Consider the following 21,980-nt stretch of genomic DNA (forward strand, 5'->3'; position numbering starts at 1 on the left):
GTCCGATGGCCTGGGGACTGGCGCCAGGCAAAGTGCTCGACCATTGTCTCGCTTGCTCAGCCTTGTCTCCCACCCTGAACAGCCTACCTCGAGCTTGTAGATTAACTCCCATCTTGCTCTTATGGATTCACATTCCAGAGGCTCCATGCATAGCCCCCGCAGGGCCAAACCCTAAGGGACAAATTCCAGCTACAACAGGCAGATATAAAAGACACAAGCCCTTACATTGAGCGCGGCTTCTCGGACTCGACCCCCGGAGTCTGTGAACCCGCCCGGAGTGTACCCAATAAAGCCTGATCCCTGTTTATTCGGCTGATTGGCTCTCCAGTCTCTTCTCTGTTCTATTCGGCGGCGCCCCCCAATTCCTTACATCTGGTGCGGAAACCCGGGAGGAGGGTTTTGTGACCCAGCCCGGACTTTTTGGTCGGGACGAGAGTCCCCCTCCTCTCCCTGCGCCGCCACCCGTCTTTTGGATTCGGAATCTCCCTCGACCCAGCACCGACTTCGGAGCCAGGCTCCCAAACCGGGTTTTGATCTGTCGTCCGTCCGGGGCTCGGGTCTCCCGTCCAAACCTTGGCCAAGTCGGGACGCCCCCGCCTCTCCGCCGGAGTTCCAGGAACTCCCGGTCTGAAGCTGCTTCTGGGGACGCCTGAGGCTTCTTCACGACCACCCTGTCCATCCAGGACAGACATCCGTCCAGGGACGGGCATTCAAAAGGGACGCCTTTTGTATGTCCGCTCTCCCGACACTCAAAGCCCCTCTAACCTGTCGCCATGGGCAATTCTGAATCCAGACTCGACCGTAAGACCCCCTCGGGTGTCTCCTCAAAAATTTTTCCAAATTGGGATATTCTCAGAGTCTACACAAGGCACCGGAAAAGATTCTGAAGTCCCTTATATTCAGACTTTGTTGGATACATTCCGCCCCTCCCCCCCAGATAATCCCCTCAGTTCCCCTGTCGCTGCCCACACCTGGTCCCGCACACCCATGGGGCCACTGTCCTTGCCTCCCACTTCATCTCCCAGTCCGCCCCTGATATCAGAAAGAAGCTCAAGAAGGTGGAGGAGGGCCCCGAAACTCCCATCCAAGACCTGGTAAAAATGGCCTTTAAGGTTTTTCATGCCCGGGAGGAGACGGCTGAAGCAGCCCGCCAGGTGAGGCTCCAGCAGAAGGTAAGCCTCCAAACCCAGGCTCTGGTAGCTGCCCTACGGCCGGCAGGGGACCCGAGAAGACACCAGGCCCCAAAAGGGGGGACCTCGCTGGCCTCCAGGCGCCTGTTTCAAATGCGGCAAGGAAGGCCACTGGGCCAGAGCCTGCCCACAGCCCAGGCCACCTACCAAGCCCTGCCCCCAATGCAAACAAATGGGACACTGGAAGTCGGACTGCCCGACCCTGGCTCAATCCTCAGCACCTCAATGCAGGGGAAATGAGACCCAGGATTTCCCAGCATTGGAGCTACTAGGGCTCATGGACGACTGAGGCGGCCCTGGTTCTGCGACTCCGGTCACCCTCGCCGAGCCCAGGGTCACGCTCCAGGTAGTGGGTAAGTCTATTTCCTTCTTAATAGACACGAGGGCTACCTACTCTGTCCTCCCCTCCCATTCGGGCCTCACTTTTCCTTCCCAGGTCTTGGTTATGGGAATTGATGGGCTCCCTACAACCCCCAAACAAACGGCCCTACTTAACTGCATCTTCGAAGGCCACCCATTCTCCCATTCCTTTTTAGTAATGCCTGCCTGCCCAGTTCCACTCTGGGGAGAGATATCTTATCTAAACTCCATACTACCATCTCTTTCCTCCCCCAGCAGCCGCATCTAATAGCTTTACTCTCTGGCCCTACCCAGGCTACTGCCTCAGCTTCCGCGGTCCAGCTCTTACCGGCAGTCCACCCTGGGGTCTGGGACACAAACACCCCCTCGGTTGCCTCACATCATGCCCCCATCCTTATCAAATTAAAAAACCCATCATCTTACCCCAATCACCCCCAATTTCTCATCTCTCAGGCTCACCGACTAGGACTCCACCCCATTATATCTAAACTCAGAAGCCAGGGCCTCCTCATTCCTACCAACTCCTCCTGTAACTCCCCCATTCTGCCTGTTAAGAAACCCTCGGGGCAGTACCGCCTTGTCCAAGACCTTCGCATAATTAATTCAGCGGTCATACCCATCTCCCCTGTAGTCCCAAACCCCTACACCCTCCTCTCTCATATTCCCCCCATACTACTCATTTCTCGGTTCTTGACCTAAAGGATGCTTTCTTTACCATCCCGCTACATCCTGATTCCTATTTTCTCTTTGCTTTCACCTGGGAAGATCCGGTCTCCAATACTTCCCAACAGTTAACATGGACTGTCCTCCCTCAAGGATTCCGAGACAGTCCGCACCTCTTTGGTCAGGCTCTTGCTCAGGACTTAAGGGAATGTGATCTGTCCCCATGCACTCTTCTCCAATATGTAGACGATCTTCTCATCTGCTCCCCCTCTGAAGGAGATAATATCTCAGCCACCACCGCTCTCCTCAATTTTCTTTACACCAAGGGTTACCGGGGGTCTGCACAGAAAGCCCAGATTGCGACTCCCTTGGTGACCTATCTAGGGCTCCTTGTCACTCCGACACACCGGGCAATCACCTCCGACAGGTTGCAGGCCCTTAGGGACTTACAACCCCCGACCTCGGCAATGGAAATTCAGTCCTTTCTTGGGCTTATGGGGTTCTTCAGGTACTGGATCCCCAATTTTGCCCTCCTAGCCAGACCACTCTACCAGGCAGCCAGAGACACCCCTGAGGGACCCCTGACCTCCCCTAAGGAGGTCCGCCGGACTTTCCAGACCCTCCTTGAGGCTTTGTGCTCTGCTTCAGCTCTTGCTCTCCCCAATCCCCAACGACCTTTTCTCCTCTATACAGATGAAAAACATCACTTAGCCATAGGGGTCCTGGTTCAGCCACTCGGCCCCATCCTGGTCCCTTTTGCTTACCTCTCAAAGCAGCTGAACCCCACTGTTCATGGATGGCAGCCTTGCCTCCAGGCCCTCGCAGCAGCAGCAGCAGAACTCACGACGGAGGCACTAAGATCAACCTACAACAGCCTCTCCAGGTTTTCTCCCCCCACCGCCTTACCGACCTCCTAATTCTTCCAGACGCCCAAAGACTGCAAATACTGTCGGAGATCCACAAGTCTCTCCACATAGGCCCCGACGCCCTTCACCGATTCTTATCCCCAATCCTCCACCCCGACAAACTCCGGCTGGCTATCCAGGCTGCACATGCCTCATGTTCTGTTTATTCCAGGTCCAACAGCCAAGGAGCTTGCCATGTGCGCAGGCCCCTACACCAAATGCGGGGTCACCTGCCAGGACAAGACTGGCAGATAGACTTCACTCATATGCCTAAACACAAACAACTAAAATATCTTTTAACCGTGGTTGATACTTTTTCAGATTGAATTGAGACCCTCCCAACCACCTCAGAGACTGCAGAAACCGTAGCCACTCACCTACTGAAAGACATCATCCCTCGCTTTGGGCTGCCAAACTCCATACAATCAGACAACGGGCCAACTTTCATCTCCAAGGTCACTGAAGCGGTCTCGGTCTCTCTTGGCATCAAATGGAAACTACATGTGGCCCAGTCCTCGGTTAAGGTGTTGGGGATCTCCGCCTGGATCCACCTCTCTAGGATAAAGAAAGGCCCGATTCCAGAAGAGCAACCAGTCCCGGAGCCTCGCTTCACCTGCACTCCATTAGGGCCGACCAAAATCAGAATATACAAGATGCCCTAATTGGATCATCCATGATAAGTCATTATGATTCTGCTATACATCTTTCTGACTCTGGGCCTCGCCCCTGGTTGCCCACTCATTCTTGCCGCCTTCTCTCCTTCGCTTCTGGAATCCTCCCATCTGTTCCGTACCCTGAATTTGACCCAATGCCTCCTCTATAAGGCCAACTCCACATTTGCACCTGACTGTTGGGTCTGCCTATCCCTGTCCTCCTCAGCCTACTCTGCCATATGTGTGGCTCCACCACCTATATATGTCTCCCCACTAACTGGACCGGCACCTGCACCTTGGCATATCTCACCCCCAACATCAATATAGTCCCCCAGGACGCCTCCCTGCCTGTTCCTGACATCACCCTGATTAATAGCACAACGCGTTCGGGAAAGGCGAGATCAATCTTGGAGCACCTGGCTCAATTCCAACTGGGCACACTGGGTTTTGCCGCTTAAGGGTCCCCTAACTCTCCTTTTTCTAGCCCTAGCCTTCGGACCCTGTCTCCTGCGACTGCTCTCCTCCCTACTACAAAACCGACTGAAGGCCTTCACCAGCCAGATGGTGCACGAGAGCATGATGCTAAGCCATTATCAACCTCTCGCCAGATCCTCAGGCCCGGATCATGCCGACATGGGCCCCCTCCCCTAACGCCGCCCCTGTCCAGCTCGAAGTAACCAGAAAGATACCTGCGCCCCTTTGTCATTATCACAGAGTCGGGAATGTCCGATGGCCTGGGGACTGGCACCAGGCAAAGTGCTCGACCATTGTCTCGCTTGCTCAGCCTTGTCTCCCACCCTGAACAGCCTACCTCGAGCTTGTAGATTAACTCCCATCTTGCTCTTATGGATTCACATTCCAGAGGCTCCATGCATAGCCCCCGCAGGGCCAAACCCTAAGGGACAAATTCCAGCTACAACAGGCAGATATAAAAGACACAAGCCCTTACATTGAGCGCGGCTTCTCGGACTCGACCCCCGGAGTCTGTGAACCCGCCCGGAGTGTACCCAATAAAGCCTGATCCCTGTTTATTTGGCTGATTGGCTCTCCAGTCTCTTCTCTGTTCTATTCGGCGGCGCCCCCCGATTCCTTACAGTAAGTTGTTTAGCGAATTTGTTAGGCAAAAAAATCCATTCTAAAATAGAAGTATTTTGTCCAATACATCCTGTAGGAGAGTGATCAGTATGGAATATGAACAGTTGAGCAGGAAAATGAGGATCATAATATTGAATTTGAGCTTTGGAAATTTGTTGTTCAACTAATTCTAATTCCTGTAAAGCTTATTTTGTTAATTCTCGAGGACTGTCTAATTGATAGTCTCCTTCTAAAGTGGCAAATAAATTTTGGAGTGGTACTGTAGGGATTCCTAATGTAGGACACAACCAATTAATATCTCCTAACAATTTTTGAAAATCATTTAATGTTTTTTAATTGATCTGTTGTTATTTGTACTTTCTGAGGTTTAATAGACTTTTGAGTAAGTATATATCCTAGGTAATTATAAGGTTCTTCTAATTGTACTTTTTCAGGAGCTATTTTTAAATTAAATTTAGTTAAAGATTGTTGTAGTTCCTAAAAATAATATTCTCTCTTTTCCTTAGTGGGAGATGCAAGTAAAATATCATCCATATAATGATATAAAAGAATGTCAGAAAACTGCTCCCACAAGGGCTGTAATGCTCGATCTACAAATTCTTGACACAAAGTAGGGCTATTTAACATTCCCTGAGGAAGTACTTTCCATTGATACCTCTGAACAGGATGCCTATTGTTGTATTCAGGTATGGTAAATGCTAACTTTTCTTTGTCTGAATCTTGTAAAGGGATTGTATAAAAACAATCTTTTAAGTCAATGATTAACATGCTATACCCTTTAGGAATGCAAGAAGGTAAAGGGAGACCAGGTTGTAAAGGTCCCATTGGTTTAACACATTTGTTAATTTCTTGTAAATCTGTTAATAATCTCCATTGTCCATTCTTTTTCTTTATTAGAAAAACAGGAGAATTCGAAGGTGACATAGATGGTTCAATATGTTTTAATCTTAATTGTTCCTTTACTAAATCCTTTAAAGCCTTGAGGTTTTCTTTGTGTAATGGCCACTGCTCTACCCAGAGGGGCTCGTCTGTTTTCCATTTTAAAGGTAAAGCTCAAGGTATAAGAGCAGTGGCTATTAGTTTTCCTGAAGGGGGTTGTAATTCATTTTAAACATCATATTATGAGCGACTGAAGATATTTGAGAAATATGTAAGAAGGCACTGAATTGTTGTAGCAAATCTCTTCCACAAATATTGATAGGAATGTCAGTGCAATAAAATTGAACAAGAGCAGTGTGTCCCTCAGGACCTAGACATCGGAATGGCCTGGTTCCTTTTCCTACACATGTTGAAATTCCAATACCAGTTAAGGTGGAGTCAGCTATCTCCTTTTTCCACTATTTAGGCCAAAAAAGCTTTTGCAATAATGGAGACATCTGCCCCAGTGTCTACAATCCCTGTAAATTTTACCCTCTATGCTTAGCTCGATAGAAGGGCGATCATCAGAAATTAATGTTTTCCAAAATATTTGTCTTGTCTTCCAGTACTTCCAAATACTCCTGATCGCTCCACATTTTGAGTGTTAAAAGCCTTATATTGTAGTACTAACAGCTGCGCAATAAACAAACAACATTGAAACATGTGAAGTCGTGGCTGCACTGAGGGCCCTGTTGGTGCCACCGGCCTCAACACCGAGGTTCACCTGCCCGTGGCCTCCCAGGGGCTCTACCTTCTCTGAGGACATGAGAGGCGCAGGGCCCGGATGCATGGGCACAGCCAGCTCCATAAAAGCAATCACAGCCCTTCCCTCCAAAGAGGGAAGCCAGGCCCTTGGGGACCTTCGCAGCAGCCCACCCACCACCAGAGCTGGGGAAGCGGCTCCAGCTGCGTCTGCTCCCTCCACGTCCCCCCTCCTGGGCTCTGCTGATGGACTATAGGAAATGCTAATAAACCATCTTCTGGGGAAGCCTCATTATCGAGCATTGAGGCCGCCAAGAGAAACCGATGTCTCTCACTATTTTGTACTTTCGCTGCCACTTGAGATTCTATAGGGTACGCAGCAGGAGTAAAAGAAGGAGGAGAAGAGAGTGCAGGCAAAAGAGGAGCCCAGGGAACAACAGTCTTAGATTTAGACTCCTTGCGTTTATACTTTCATTTCGCCAGTTTCTTAAAAAGCAAAACTAACTCTTCCATGGCGCCCACTTCATATTCTCCCTCCGACAATGATTCAGAAATCGTTGGATTTAAATTTTCCTCCTCTTCTTCACTATCTGGAGGATCAGGATCAGGCAATGACTCAGGAATTGTCTCATATACCCTCTCTTTTTCTCCCTGCTCTTTAGGTAAAATCCCTTGATTAGCTTGTTCTTCCTGATTAGGGAGCAAGGAAGCAGCATCTGCAGATAAACTATCTAATAACCTAAGAGCCTGAGTAATAGCTCCACACAATGTCCATAATTTCAAATCCATAGTTTTGCCTTGTTGATGGCATTTACAAAGAGTCCTAAGGACTTCTTTCCATTTTCTAAGATTAAGCTGAACCTTGTGCTGAGACACAAACCAATAGCAATGAGTCCCTATATGCTGAAACAACTGATCTAGCATCTTTTGTTTTTACTCCTATTGAGTATAACAACCCTTTAAGTAAATTTTTATATTCCTGTTCCTTCAATGAGGAATTTCTGATGATTATTGATTCCGAAAATCCCCTTATTTTCCAGGGGCAACCTTTTCGGTTCTGCTTTCCCCTTAATTTACTTACCGAATCCCGTGTCTCAGATCCTGCCAACTACACCACTTGTTGCCTCCCATATGTCGGGAGGGGAAAAAGGGAATGAACAAACAAACAGACAAACACAAAAGACAGGGTACAAGACTGCAGTGCCAAGTATTGCGTCATTTTATTTTTATATTCTCTATCTACATTAGGCTAGGTCCCAAGAATTCGCTGACTTCACTTTTGTTATAATCTAACTGTTCCTTAATCTTTAAGGTCAAAGAGTTCCTTGGGAGTCAACCATATACCGTTTGCAGGCATATGTTGTAACATACTTGTTTGCAAGGTATGTGCTCTCCAAGGTTATGGGAACATTCCAAGCTTGTTTACAAGACATCTGGGCTCCTTCCAAGTTATCTGTGTGCAGAATAACAAGGCTTAACTCTATAAGACCTTTCACAAAGCAATCTATAGATTCAATGCAATCCCCATCAAAATAGAAACAACATGCATCACACAATGAGAACAAATACTTTGAAAGTTTATATGGCACCATAAAAGACCCCAAAAGGCCACATCAATCTTGCAAAAGAAGAACAAAGTAGGAGGGATCACCTTACCAGATTTCAGGTTATAGTACAAAGCCACTGTAATCAAAACAGCCTGATACTGGCACAAGAACAGGCATACAGACCAGTGGAAGAGAACAGAGTACCCAGAAATGGACCCCAGGCAATATACCTAATTAATAATTGACAAACGTGGCAAGAGCATTCAATGGAGTAAAGAGAGCATCTTTAGTAAATGGAGTTGGGAAAATTGGATAGCTACATGCAAAAAAATAAAACTAGACCATCAACTTATAGCATACACAAGAATAAACTCAAAATTGATAAAAGACTTAAATGTGACTCATGAATCCATAAAAATCCAAGAAGAAACTGTAGGCAACAAAATTTCAGACATCATACGCAGCAGAATTTCCAGTGATACATCACCTAAAAAAACAGAAACAAAGGAGAAAATGAACACATTGCACTACATTAAACTCAAAAGCTTCTGCATAGCAAAAGATATAATCATCAAAATTGAAAGGCTACCCACTGTATGGGAGAGCATAATTGCCAATGATATATCAGAGAAGGAGTTAACTTGCAAAATATATAAAGTGCACATATAGCTCAATAAAAGGAAGACCAAGAACCCAATTAAAAAATGGGCAGAGGAACTAAATAGACACCTCTGCAAACAGGACATACAATGGCTAAGAGACATATGAAGAAATGCTCAACATCACTAATCATCAGAGAGATGCAAATTAAAACAACAATGAGATATCACCTCACACCTGTCAGAATGGCCGCTATCAACAAATCATCAAACAACAAGTGTTGGCGAGAGTGTGGAGAAAAGAGGATCCTAGTACAGTGCTGGTGTGAATGCAGACTGATGCAGCCACTATGGAAAACAATATTGTGTTATCTCAGAAAATTAAAAATTGAGCCCTGAACGGTTTGGCTCTGCAGTTAGAGCATCGGCCTGTGGTCCAGAGAGACCTGGGATTGATTCCCACTAAAGGCATGTACCTCGGTTGCAGTTTGTCTTTTGCCCTGGTTGGGTCATGTGGGTGGCAGCCATTTGATGTGTTCCTTTCACATCAATGTTTCTCTCTCCTTTTCTCTCTTCCTCTCTCTCTCTCCCACTCTATCTGAACAAAAAATGGATAAAATATCCTCATGTGAGGAAAAAAATTAAAAGTTTAACTGGCATTTGACTCAGTGATTTCACTTCTAGGAATATACCCTAAGAAGCCTGAAACACCAATCAGAAAGAATATATGTACCTCCATGTTTGTAGCAGTACTATTTATAATAGCTAAGATCTGGAAACAGCCCAAATGTCCATCAGTAGATGAATGGGTAAAAACCAGTGGTACATATACCCAATGGAGTACTATGCAGCTGTAAGAAAGAAAGATCTCTTTATTTTATTTTTTTTGAGATGACATGGAAGGACCTGGAACGTATTATCCTAAGCGAAACTAGCCAAACAGAGAAGGACAAGTATCATATGATCTCACTTATTTGTGGGGTATAATTAACATAACAGTCTGAGGAATGGGGTAGTCCCAAAGATGTGAAAGTGGGGTACAGACTGACAATCTCCAGAAGAGGGGCTGGTGAGTGAGAGATAAACCTCAGAACTTATATGCATGTATGCATTAACAATGGACATGGACAACAAAGCTTGGGACAGGGCTGAGAGGGAGGGGCAGGGGGAATCAGTGCGGGGAAAAAGGTGGAACATCTGTAACAAAAATAAATTAAATTTAAAAAATAATAAATAAAAAATAAAATATCTCTATCAGACCCACTGAATAATTCTCATATCAAAGATTCATCATTAGAATCATGCTACCTATTCTGAAAAAAAGTCATTCCTTTTGCCAATAATTTTAGATTATTCTTTATTAAATATGTATCAACATTTAGCAAATTTTATAAAATATTAAGGCTTAAAAGCAAATAGTGTAAAATTTTATCAAATAACCTATAAATTTATTTAAATGAATTATAAATATTTCTCAATAATTTTAAGACATAAACAATAGTAGTCACTTTCTCCCCCACCACAAAATTTCCAGATTTATACATGTGGCCAACTAGCCAAAGGAAAACTCTAGAAAAAAATTAGAAAATTTGCTGATGTAATACAGAAGAATTTGGGGAAACCCTATTAATAAACTCATGGTGCTCAATGTTTCTACTTTACTTACACTGATTTTGATTTATTTATTTTAATTTAATTTTTTTATTTAATAAATTTATTTTTGTTACAAATGTTTTTCCTTTTTCCCCCATTGACACCCTCCCCCTGTTCTGCCCCTGCCTGCAGCATTGTTATGCTTATAAGTTCTTTGGTTTATTTCTTTCCTCTCTCCCACCCCCTCCTCTGAAATTTGTCAGGCTGAAACCTAGTTCCATGTCTCTGGGTCTATTTTGTTCATCACCTTATTTTGTTCATTATATTTCCCAATATTTTTTCTTAAAAATACTTCAGTTGGAGCTAGTTCCAAAAATCTTATAAACAAATGATCTTACCACTTATCCTAACTCCATTAAACACCCTGTTCACTAACATATCCTTATGAATCTATACTGAAATTCAGTATTCCAGGGTAAAATCATTTGGTGGTTTCATGGTGGCACACTTTTCATTTGATAAATGCCCTGTCAGGTATTGGTGACACATTGAACAAGCAGATACTGCCTGCTCACGAGAGGCATAGAGTATAAATGGGGAAGGCCTATAATGAAGGATGCAAATGTGATATATACTGAGGCTTTAAAAAGAAAGAAGATGGAAGAAGCATTTGACATGTGTTGGAGTCCCTGGGAAGCAGATTTATAGAGATTAGCATGTAACAAATGTGTTGGGGCTGCTCTCAGAAGCTATAACCATAAGGGAGTAAATGAAACAGGATTAGGAAGAAGTTGGTCTGTGATACAGTACAGCAAATATTTCAGCTTATTTCTTGGGTAGCACTGGGGATGTGTCTTCTCAAATTGAGGAAAGGAGTCTGGATTTATGTCTCACTGCATCAGCCAGTCTTTGCAAGAAACCAAGTTCCCTTTCTACTAGTCACTCAGACAAGGTAAAACTTTAGGAAAAGCAGCTCTCTTTAGCCAAGGGAACCCCATAAAGATACTCAGATAAGAACTGCCAGCCCAGCCACATATACTCTCAAGAGCTAGGGTGATGAGCATTTCAATTTTGGAGGTGTTGGGGAGAAATCAGGCAATGCACACCACAGCATCTATTACCATCCACCATTTGTTCCACTCAAATCTATGTGCTTCATGTAACTTCTGTAATCAGATGCTTTAGGAATTTGGAGGGCTTTTCCTGTGGGAAACACCTATGAGGCAAATTTCCAGGATGAATCACTGCCTCCAAGCTGAAGCTGGCATACAGGCCCCATCTGATTTTCATCCCTTCCTACACTATTCATTCTAGATAAATCTTCCATCAATCATCAACTCTCATAGTCTCAGTGGATTATCTGGTAGAATGACCCAGATCATCATCCTTGAGCAGTCTTAGGCCCTCATTATCAGGCTCTTCTCAGGCCATGGCTGCTACACCTGTTAATTTACTGTAAAAACTGAACAAGGCAGTAACAAGAGAAATTCAAGTGTTATCTCCTGAGTGTCAAACATATCCTCTCAGCCTCATTGTGGAACAGCAGCTCTGTCTTTTACTTATAATCAGGACCACTGATTTCTGCAAGGACAGTGACTTCTTTGTGTGCTTGCTGGGCATTGATGTTTAATGAGAGCCTTGCTGTGTGCTCTGGTGGAAGCAATTCTCTCTGGAAACCAAGGCTCCTAAACCTTCAGGATCCAGATCTGTGGGAACAGAAAGGACAAATTCAGAGAGTAGGTTACTGGAAGTAATAGTAAGTGAGGTCATTTCTATTTATACCCCTTGTTTCCTGGACTCTGGACTTATGAATTCTAACTACTGGGAAAATAATTCAATATACTGACTGCTATGGTTTAAATGTTTGTGCCCCTCCACCCCCAATTCATTATTGAAATCCTAATGCTCGTGTGATGGTAATAGGAGGTAGGCCATTTGGGATGTGGTTAGGTCATGAGGGCAGAGCCCTCATGAGATGAGTGTCTTTATAGAAGATTGTCCAGAGGGATTCCTAGCTTCCATCATGACTCAGCTAGAAGGCACTGGCCATGAACCAGGAAGAGGGCTCTCACCAGAATGCAACCATTTTGGCACCTTGATCTTGAAATTCCTAGCCTCCAAAACTGTGAGAAATATAGTTATGTTGTTTATAAGATACACAGTCTGTGGTACTTTGTTACAAGAGCCCAAAAGGACTAAGACGTTAGTGCTTAATTTAGAGCACATTCAGTGTCTTTGAGGATGATACCTCAGCTATGACTATTTAGTTCATTACTCTCAGTCTGGTAGCATCTTGGCCATGTAATATGTGATAGGACTGGTAGATTTCATAATTATGTGCCCACTGTTATACTTCCTTTAGTGTAACATAAGTCTCTTGGTCTGAAGTTTTTCTCTCACAGTCCAAAGGACAGATGTGCAGGTTCTGCCAATGACAAGGTGAGTCTATTTAAAATACACATTGAAGGACTCAGGAAATAATCATCCTGGTAGAACAAAAAGTATGAAAAAATGTATGGTTTTCTGAAGCACCTGGTGGCTTGAGGTAATTGCAAGGATGTCAGTAGGTCTGGAACTTAGGATGTGGAGAGTAATGAAAGAATGAAGTGAGAGGTTGGAGGAGACGGGTCATATAGACCACTGAATGACATGCTAAAGAATTTAGATATTATTTTAAACAGAAAAATATTCTGCTAAAATTTATATTTTCTAAATTTTTACTCTGCTACAGTATGGATTTTACACTGGACAGGGTAAGACTAGCTAGGATGACTTATAAAAAATAGTATGTGGAGTGTGAGAAAGGAGGATTTAATAATCACTATAGGATTTTGGCCTGAGAAGCTAAAAAGATAGTTTTCATAAACTGGAATAAAAAAAAAAAAAAAACTGCAACAGGAGTATGTTTGGGGAAGAATATTAGCAGTTTAGTTAGATATATTGGATATCTAAGTGAAAATGTCAAAGAGACAGCTAGATATGTTAGTATGGAGTTTTGGGGGAGAGCTTCAGGTTGGCAATATAAATCTGGGGAACACCAGTAAATAAATAGAATTTAAAATTAAGATACTGAAAAAGATCTCCAGTGGAATGAGTACAAATAACAATAGCAGTCCAAAACAGCCTGATACATTCCAGAGGGCTAGGAGGAAGCAGAAGGCTGAGAAGCAGCAGCCAGTGAGGAAGCAGGAAAACATGATCCTAGAAGCCAAGTGAAGAAAGCATTTCTTAGAGGAAGTAGGAGTCAACTATGTAAAATGCTGTTAAATCTAATGAGTTGAGAAATAAAGACTCGTCCTTGGATTAAGTAATACAGGGATTATTGGTGACTGTGACCTAGAACAAATTTGGTGGGGAAGCAGAGGCAAGAGCCTGGACTCAAAGGAAAGTGTTGGAGAGGAATTCAAAACAAGCTATGCAGACAACCACCTTTAAGAGCTTTGCTGTGAAGCACGGCAGAAGAATGTGGTGGTAAATGATAAAAGGGGGAGAATAATCAAGAAGCTGAATTGATTTTTGGTTTTGATGATTTTGTTTAGTTATTTATGGGGGAAGTAAGAGCACAGTTGTTTTCTGACATGAAATATCTGGTATAAAAAGACAGAAGGACCCTGGCTGGGTGGTTCAGTTGGTTGGGGTGTTGTCTCTATATACCCAAAAGGTTGCGAGTTCAATTTTGGTCAGGACACATACCTTGGTTGCAGGTTCGATCCCTAATTAGGGAACGTACAGGAGGCAACCGATCCATGTTTCTCTCTCCTCTCTCTCTCTCTCTCTCTCTCTCTCTCTCTCTCTCTTTCTCTCTTCCCTTCCTTTCTCTCCTTTCTCTAAAAATTAATAAGAACATATCCTCAGGTGAGGATTAAAAAAGAAAAAAGGCTGAAGGTAGTAGGTAGGATTGCTAGATCAATATCCTTATGTTAGTAAGTGAGAGACTTTGGAGTCTAATGCAAGAAGTAAACAGACTAGGTTTTTGTTTTTTTTTTCCCCTCAACCAAGGTCATTTTTTAATTTATCTTCAGATAGAGCAGGAGGGAGAGAGGAAGGAAGAGAGAGAGAGAAAAACATTGATGTGAGAGATACATTAAGTAGTTGCCACCCACATGACCTCAACCAGGGCCAGAGACAAACTGCAACTGAGGTACGTGCCCTTAGCAGGAAACAAACCTAAGTCTCTCTGGACTGTGGGCCAATGCTCTAACCACTAAAAAAACTGGCCAGGGTGGATGGTCTTTAGGTAGTCTTTAGGTAGAAGCACAGTTCATCTCAGTTACAGCATAAAAGACAGTATATGTGAGCACAAATATAGGTAGGTGAGATGTATAGCTGGAAGACTGGGAAAGTCTCTTCTAATTGTTTCTGTTTTTCAGTGAAGTATGAAGCATGATTTTTTCTTTAAGTGTTTGTGTTGTAATGTGGCAGCGAGATAACTAGAGATGCACAGTTGAATTGTAAAGAAGCACTTCATTACACCAGAGGGCTGGGAGGGTACAGCTTCCCCAGATCCTCAGCCCAGATTCTTCTTGCTCCTCTGCTTTTAGAGGCAGAAGCCCCATCCCCCTCAGGGTACCAGTACAAGAGTGGGTGTGACAGCAATTACAGAAGTCAAAATTAGCATTAATCACTGGGCTCATGATTTGCAGTTTCAGATACTCGGAAACTGCAAATACTTCCCAACACTTGGAGCAACTATAACCTTAGGCAAAATTTCTTTACTTATGTGGGTAATTAACCTATTATTGGAAAACTACAGAGGAAAGTCCACTGATGATAAAAATGGAGCCGTTTAGTTGCCTTAGCCAAGGGGCCCTGGTCATTTGCTTGCTCTTTTTTTTTTTGTTTGCTTGCTTATTTTCTGAACTCCCAAGCATATTGCCTTAATCCATTCACCCTGCCAGCCTCTAATTACCTTCTTAATCTATGTGATAATTCCCTGGTGACCAGAGTTCTCTACAGTCAACAATATCTATGGAGACAGAAGACCAGAAGTGGTCAAATATTTCAGTTGCTATTATGGAGCTGACTTTAGTCTGTAATACCTAACCACAGCTTTTCATGAGAAATTATCCTTCTGGAGTTGGAATTTTACATGGAATATATTTGATTCAGTCTATGACATTTCTCTTCTACTTTGCTCTGCTAGCTTCACTGCAGTATTCAAGGCTTTGGCCTTGGGCTATAAGAGTCTTTTTAGTTAGGGTCCACATTAAAGAAGATCCCATACTGCCCACTTTCATCTTCAGGATAAGAGAAATGGTCTTTTAAAGGTAGTGAATATAAAAGCCTTAGAGTAGTCATTCTCAAACTTGTCTGATCATTGGACACATCTGAATCACTCTTTAAAAACTGAAACACCAATCAGAAAGAATATATGTACCCCCACATTTGTAGCAGCACTATTTACAATAGCTAAGATTTGGAAATAGCCTAAGTGTCCATCAGTAGGCAAATGGATAAAAAAGTGGTGGTATATATACACAATGGAGTACTATGCAGCTGTAAGAAAAAAAGAAAGATCTCTTATCCTTTGAGATGACATGGAGGGACCTAGGGAGTATTATCCTAAGTGAAACAAGCCAAGCAGAGAATGACAAATACCACATGATCTCACTTGTTTTGTGGAATATAATGAACATAACAATCTGAGGAATAGGATAGACCCAGAGACATGGAAGTAGGGTACAGACTGACAACCCTCCGAAGAGGGGGTGGTGGTGTAGAGGAAAAACACATGACCTTGCCCCCTGGATTTTAAGGGAATGGCAAGAACTAGCTGTTAATAGATTAACCACTGCATTGTATAGATAACCATTGCTTTGTGTACACTGAAACTGATTGTTCCCTCAGGCATAACAGCTAACTGCAAATATCTGCTTCTGTAGTGCTTGTTTGCTCTCATACCCTTAATCCAAATTACTTAACAGGGGCTAAGACAATTATATAAGCAACCCACTCCCTGAGCTTGGGGCTGCTCTCTCCTCTGTGTTGGATGAGACAGTCACTGCCCGGCTAATCAAGCTCTCTTAATTTGAACCCAGTTCGGAGTCTGAGTCTAGTCTGTCTTGTTGGTCTTTCTTGTTGGTCTACAACAGTGGCAGGAGGGAAGAGATAAACCACAGAACTTATATGCATGTACTCATAACCAATGGACACAAACAACAAAGCCTGGAACAGGGTGGGGGGGATGGGGAGCAGAGTGTCAATGGGGATAAAAAGGAGAAACATCTGTAACAAAAATGAAATAATAAAAACAAAACAAAACAAAACAAAAAACTATACACTCCAGGAGAGAAGGCAAGCCAGGTTTAGCCCTTTAGGCAATAAAACAACCCACCCTTGGCTTTTGTAATGTAATTCACTAATGCCTAAACTACAGTGGAACATGAAGGTCCCAAATGCCCAGAGGCTTATCATGTATAAAAGGTGGCTGGAACCCAGGCTCTGGGCTCAGCCTTTGGAGGTGCACATTCAACAACAGTCCTTTTTTAATCCTCCAAGTGTTTTGCAGTTTGTCTCTTTCCGCTGACCAAATTTCTGCACAACATTTTGATGCATTGCCCGGGAAGCCGACAGCTGCACTGGCCCTTTGAGCCATCATTGTTGGAAGCTGGCAGAAAGAAGCCACTAATTCTGGGCCCCTGTGATGGAAAGAAAGGCATGCTGCCAGTGATTTCACTGGACCCTGACCCTTGTCAGGTCCGACTATAGTTGGCCACTGCTGTACTCCAACAGACTTCAGGGAGGATTGAAAAGCCTGCCAAGACATCAGATTGGTAAGTGTCTCTGGGGACCCAGGACTGAGTTCAGGACCACCTCTAAGGCAGAAGGGGAGGTTGATCACCTCCCAAGCACCATAGACACCACACAGAATAGGGGATTTCTGGGTGGAAGTTTAAATTCTGTGTGATTGGGTGTGTGAGTTACTGTGCTCCACATGCCTGTTACGGAGCCTGCGTGAGTCCCAATCCATGCATCTATGGCAACCTCATATGGTTAAAGGCAGTATCAGGTTCAAGGGGACATTTGTCTCCACCAGTGAATGCAATCTGAGTCAGGGGTTTATACTGACCTGCCAATGCTAAGAGGTGCCTAAATCCCCATGAGGGGAATGGCCAGGTGAACAAAAAGAGAGTTTCCTCCTGTTTGTCTTGTGACACCATTCACTGGGAGGTTTGCTTAACCATCTTAGATATTATTATTGGGATAAGTTCTTCTAAACCCACTGTTCTGGAATGTATGATGAAGAATGTTATAGCCAGGGCTGGTTTGGCTCAGCAGTTAGAGTGTTGGCCCACAGACCAATGAGTCACAGGTTTAGTTCTTGTCAAGGGCACATACCTCAATTGCAGTTCATCCCCAGCCCTGGTTGGGTCATGTGGGAGGCAACCAGTCTAATAATAAATAGAAAAGGATCCTCAGGTGAGAAATGAGAGAGAGAGAGAGAGAGAGAGAGAGAGAGAGAGAGAGAGAGAGAATTTTATAGAAGGATTCACAGGAGATTATAGGATCAAATTGACCCCTGGAAAATTGTGCACCCTCTGTGAATTAGAATGGCCCACCTTTGGTATGAACTGGCCCTCTGCAGGCACCTTTGATGTCTGCCATGTCCTCTTCTAACCATGTTTTCTGACAAGGTCTGGACATGGAGGGGAAAGCTTCAAGGAATGCATCTTCTAGGAAGAGGATGTGGCATGGGAGTGGGACTAATTGATATTACGGAAATTATACTAAAAATTGTTATTCTGATTTACCTGATGACTAACCTGGGGATAACAAACAAAATGTTTGAAATCTTGCCATTTCAATTAAATTCTGAAGAAATGCCAGCTTCCCCTGAAACAGTCACCACTGCATGACCGGAATGTCTTAACAATTTACTAATTTAATTAGGTAAAATATTTCCCCTGAAAGTCTCTAATAAACAAGTCATAGATGAATAGCAACAGGTAGAACTAATAGAGGTATCCTATACTCCTGTGCCTCCTCCCCAGATAAAAGTATTTCACAAAATACTTTCTGACCCTCCCTTGACCTTTACAGGAATATACAATGAAAATAGATTAAGAATAGTTAACAAAGATGGACTACATGTCCCTTACACTAGCTTGCCTTTCATGAAACAGTTAACATGCCAAGGTCCTTCCTGGTGTCTACGGTCCAAAATACAGGAATGTTCTATTCTATTTCAATTGAATAGATATTATAAGAAATGTTGCCGTTATCTCCTTGGAGATCTTAAACAAAACATAGCTGATCTAGAAATAGAGAAAAGAAATAGGGGTTAGAATATAGTTAATCAATAACCTTAGACAAAGAATCAAAAAATCATAGCTGGGTGCCAATATTTTGCTGTTACAAAAATAAGTCTATCTATCATTTTGTTCCTTTCCTTTGTCTAATTGAAACTAACCTCCTGGAACTATGATACTTAACTTTCTGCTTCTGTAACTGCAAATGCTTAACCTATGCCAAAAAAGAAAATATATAATCATAAAGAAAATTACAATAAATCAGAACAGTGTCACACTGCCTCTGAGTCTTGTAGTCATCTGTCTCCTGGCGTCAATGCCTTACCCACCTTCGGGACCTCCCGGATCCTGCTGCAGCTGGACTGCAGCAGATGTCCCCACAGTTCAGAGCGTGTTTAGGGTAGTCACTGGAGACTTCAGCTATCCAACCAATTTTCCTACATAGACCAGTGGTTGGAAATAGCCTAAATCAGGCCTCCTTGGGTCCAATTCTGTGTTACTAGTCAGGGAAAGTGTAAGGTCCTCTTGACACAAAGTGAAAGAAAGACTTCACGGTAAATTAAGTGTCCTCCTTTATTATAAGGGGATTTAGAAGAGGCCCCTCCACTGCCACAACCATACACCCAAGTTCCTAAGGTTGGGGAACCTCACCTGCTCAAAAGCCCACCTCCATCCATCTCATCCCCACAACTGGCCACTGAGCCGCAGGAGACAGAGTCACTGGAGCCAGTGGGAAGATGACTTACATCAGCAACCCAGGGACTAAAACCCCCATCAGCAATTCAATTATCACTGCAGGAGACAAGGGTTCTACAGAGAATGGGCCTTGATGAGACCCTGCAAGAGGGGGGAGAAGTCTTCCAGACTCATTGCCCCACTTGGGTCAACTGTACACAGAAGCCAGAAAGTTGCTCCAGACCCAGGCACCAGCTGGACATCTAGACATAGAAGCCTGGACACAATGGCCTTACCTGATGAGAAACCTTCAGGGAGACCCACAGACACAGAGATAGGAAAGGGCAGAAGAGAGACACACAAAGTCAGAGTTTGAGGTGGACAGAGAGAGGCCAGAGAAGCTGTGGGAGACAGAAGCAGGGAGACACAAAGATGCAGGAGAGGAAGATTTGCAGGAGCTGGGCCAATAAGCCTCTCTCCCAGGCCAAGGGGCAAGTTTTTCCATCTTGTCTGAAGGTCCCCATCCCCTCTGAAACTCTGCCTCTAACCCTGGGCTAGTCTGAGCCCCAGGCTGCAGAGAGGAGCTCTCCACAAAGCCAGGGTGTGAAGGACATGATGCCCAGTAACACCCTACCACATCCCAGCCAGACCCACATCCCAGGAAGGGCTGGACAGGAAGCTGGCAGTGGGGAGCCCAACCCTGTTTGCTGATTCCTACTCTGACTTTCTCTGGGCTGATGAGGATGCTTCAGCTGCTGCTGGCTTCCTTCCTGCCCTCAGCCCAAGTGGTGTGGCTCAATGGATTGAGTGTTGTCCCATGGATTCATAGGTCCTGGTTAAATTCCCAGTCAGAGTACATGCCCAATCCTCGGGGGGGGGGGGGAGGTGTGGCATGCAGGAGATAGAAAAATGAGCACCACAACCGCCAGCGAGGAAAACCAGGAACTTCAGCTCCACCCAGCTGCTATGGGCCAGACTTAGGTTTCAAGACCACCTAAGGAAAACAAATATTAGGGGCCAAAAAGAAACAGGCAGTCTTCACTATTCTTGTTTCCACTTTCTGTGGACAGATTCTAGAATTCCTGGGAGCAGCAGAGTTCTATTAAATATGAATATCTGTATTTTCAGAAATGGCAAAACCCTCATATAAGGTCCTGAAAGAAGAAGAATAGGCGCCCCTTGTCTGGGGCCCTGATCGAGAAAGCATTTACCAAGCTCATAGAGGCACAAGCCTTAGAACTTCTGGTTGTCTCTGGGAGTCTTAACCCAGAAAGCTGGGCCTTGGCAGAGACCAGTGGCTTACCTTTCAAAGCAAATTGACCTGGTTGCAGCAGGCTGGCAGGCCCCCTCCACCCAAAAGGAGGAGATTGTGTTTCCCCAGAAACTCAGTGGTAGCGTCCTGCCTGGTTTGGACATCCCTGCTAGGCTCTGGTACCATTTGTCTGCCTTTTGAGAGACATTGCTGCTAGATCTGGAGCAAGACACAGGCATGTGGGTTGAGGAGCTGACAGGACAGTACTTGAGCCAGGTGCTTGAGCTGCTGGGTGGGGCAGATCTGAGCACCTACTTCACTGGCATTATCTAAAGAGATCCAGAGTTGGTGGCATCTCTGCACTGGGAGAAGGGAGGCACCCCTAACTCTGCAGGGGGGCTTGGGGCTCACATCCTATGCCAGAATAGCCCCACCAGTGGTCAGGGCCCCATGCACAGCATCAAGACTCCTCCTTGGAACCCCAGGCCAAAACCCCGCAGAGCCAAGTGCTTTGCTTCCCTGAATAGATTCATGGAGATCCTTGTGGTGGCAGATGGCAAGATGGCAGCATTTCATGGCACAGGGCTGAAGTGCTACCTGCTCACAATCATGGCGGCCACAGCTAAGGCCTTCAAGCATCTGAGCATCTGCAACACTGTCAGCTTGGTGGTGACTCAGCTAGTGGTTCTAGGGCCAGGAGAGGAAGGGCCCGAGGTGAAACCCAGCACTGCCCAGACCCTGCACAGCTTCTGTGTCTGACAGCAAGGACTCAACACCCCTGAGGACTCAGACCCAGATCACTTTGCTATTTTACTCATCAAGACCTGTGTGGGGTCTTTACCTGTGACACTCTGGGTATGGCTAACATGGGCACTGTGTGTGACCTGGCTCAGAGCTGTGCCCCATGTGCCAGTCTGAACGGGCCTGGGAGCACCTCTCATCATGTCATGGCTCCTGTGATGCCTCATGTGGATCCCGAAGAGCCCTGGTTTCCCTGAAGTGCCTGCTTTATCATGGACTTCCTAAAAAATGGCTATGTGCACTTTCTCTTAGATAAGCTAGAGGCTTTCCTGCACCTGTCTGTGACTTTTCCTGGCAAAGACTATGACACAGAACTATGGGCCCTGGTGAGGGCATTAGAACTCAGCAAGGATAAGCAGGCCAACATATGTACTGACTTGTGCTATGTTATGCCTTTGCCACTCTACATATACATGAGGTTATATACAAGAAAAGAGAGCTCCTTAGTACAGGGGGAAAAGCAATGAAAAAAAAAAAGGTGAAATCCTAAAGTTGTTGGAGGTGGTATGGGAACCAAGAGAGGTAGCAGTCATTGACTGCAAGCATCACCAAAAAGGAAGAGACTCAGTGTCAAAAAAAACCAAAAAAACATTGGGCAGACACTGAAGCTAAACAAGCTGCAAGAGAAGAGACAGCCCCATGAAAAATCATGCTGGCTTTAGAACTACCTGCAACCCCAAAATACATGGACCAGGAAGAAGAATGGGCACAAATGGATGGGGAGAATATAACAAAGGAAGGATGGTGGATTCTCCCAGATTACAGAATCTACATGCCA

General features: G+C 44.6%; 1 pseudogene; it reads left to right on the forward strand.

Moving 5' to 3' along the window:
- Window positions 1–18,790: 18,790 nt before the first annotated feature.
- LOC118635365 lies at window positions 18,791–21,669 on the forward strand (annotated as a pseudogene).
- The last annotated feature ends 311 nt before the right edge of the window (window positions 21,670–21,980 follow it).

This window comes from Molossus molossus, unplaced genomic scaffold (genome assembly GCF_014108415.1).
Source record: "Molossus molossus isolate mMolMol1 unplaced genomic scaffold, mMolMol1.p scaffold_m16_p_2, whole genome shotgun sequence".
NCBI classification, from domain to species: domain Eukaryota; kingdom Metazoa; phylum Chordata; class Mammalia; order Chiroptera; family Molossidae; genus Molossus; species Molossus molossus.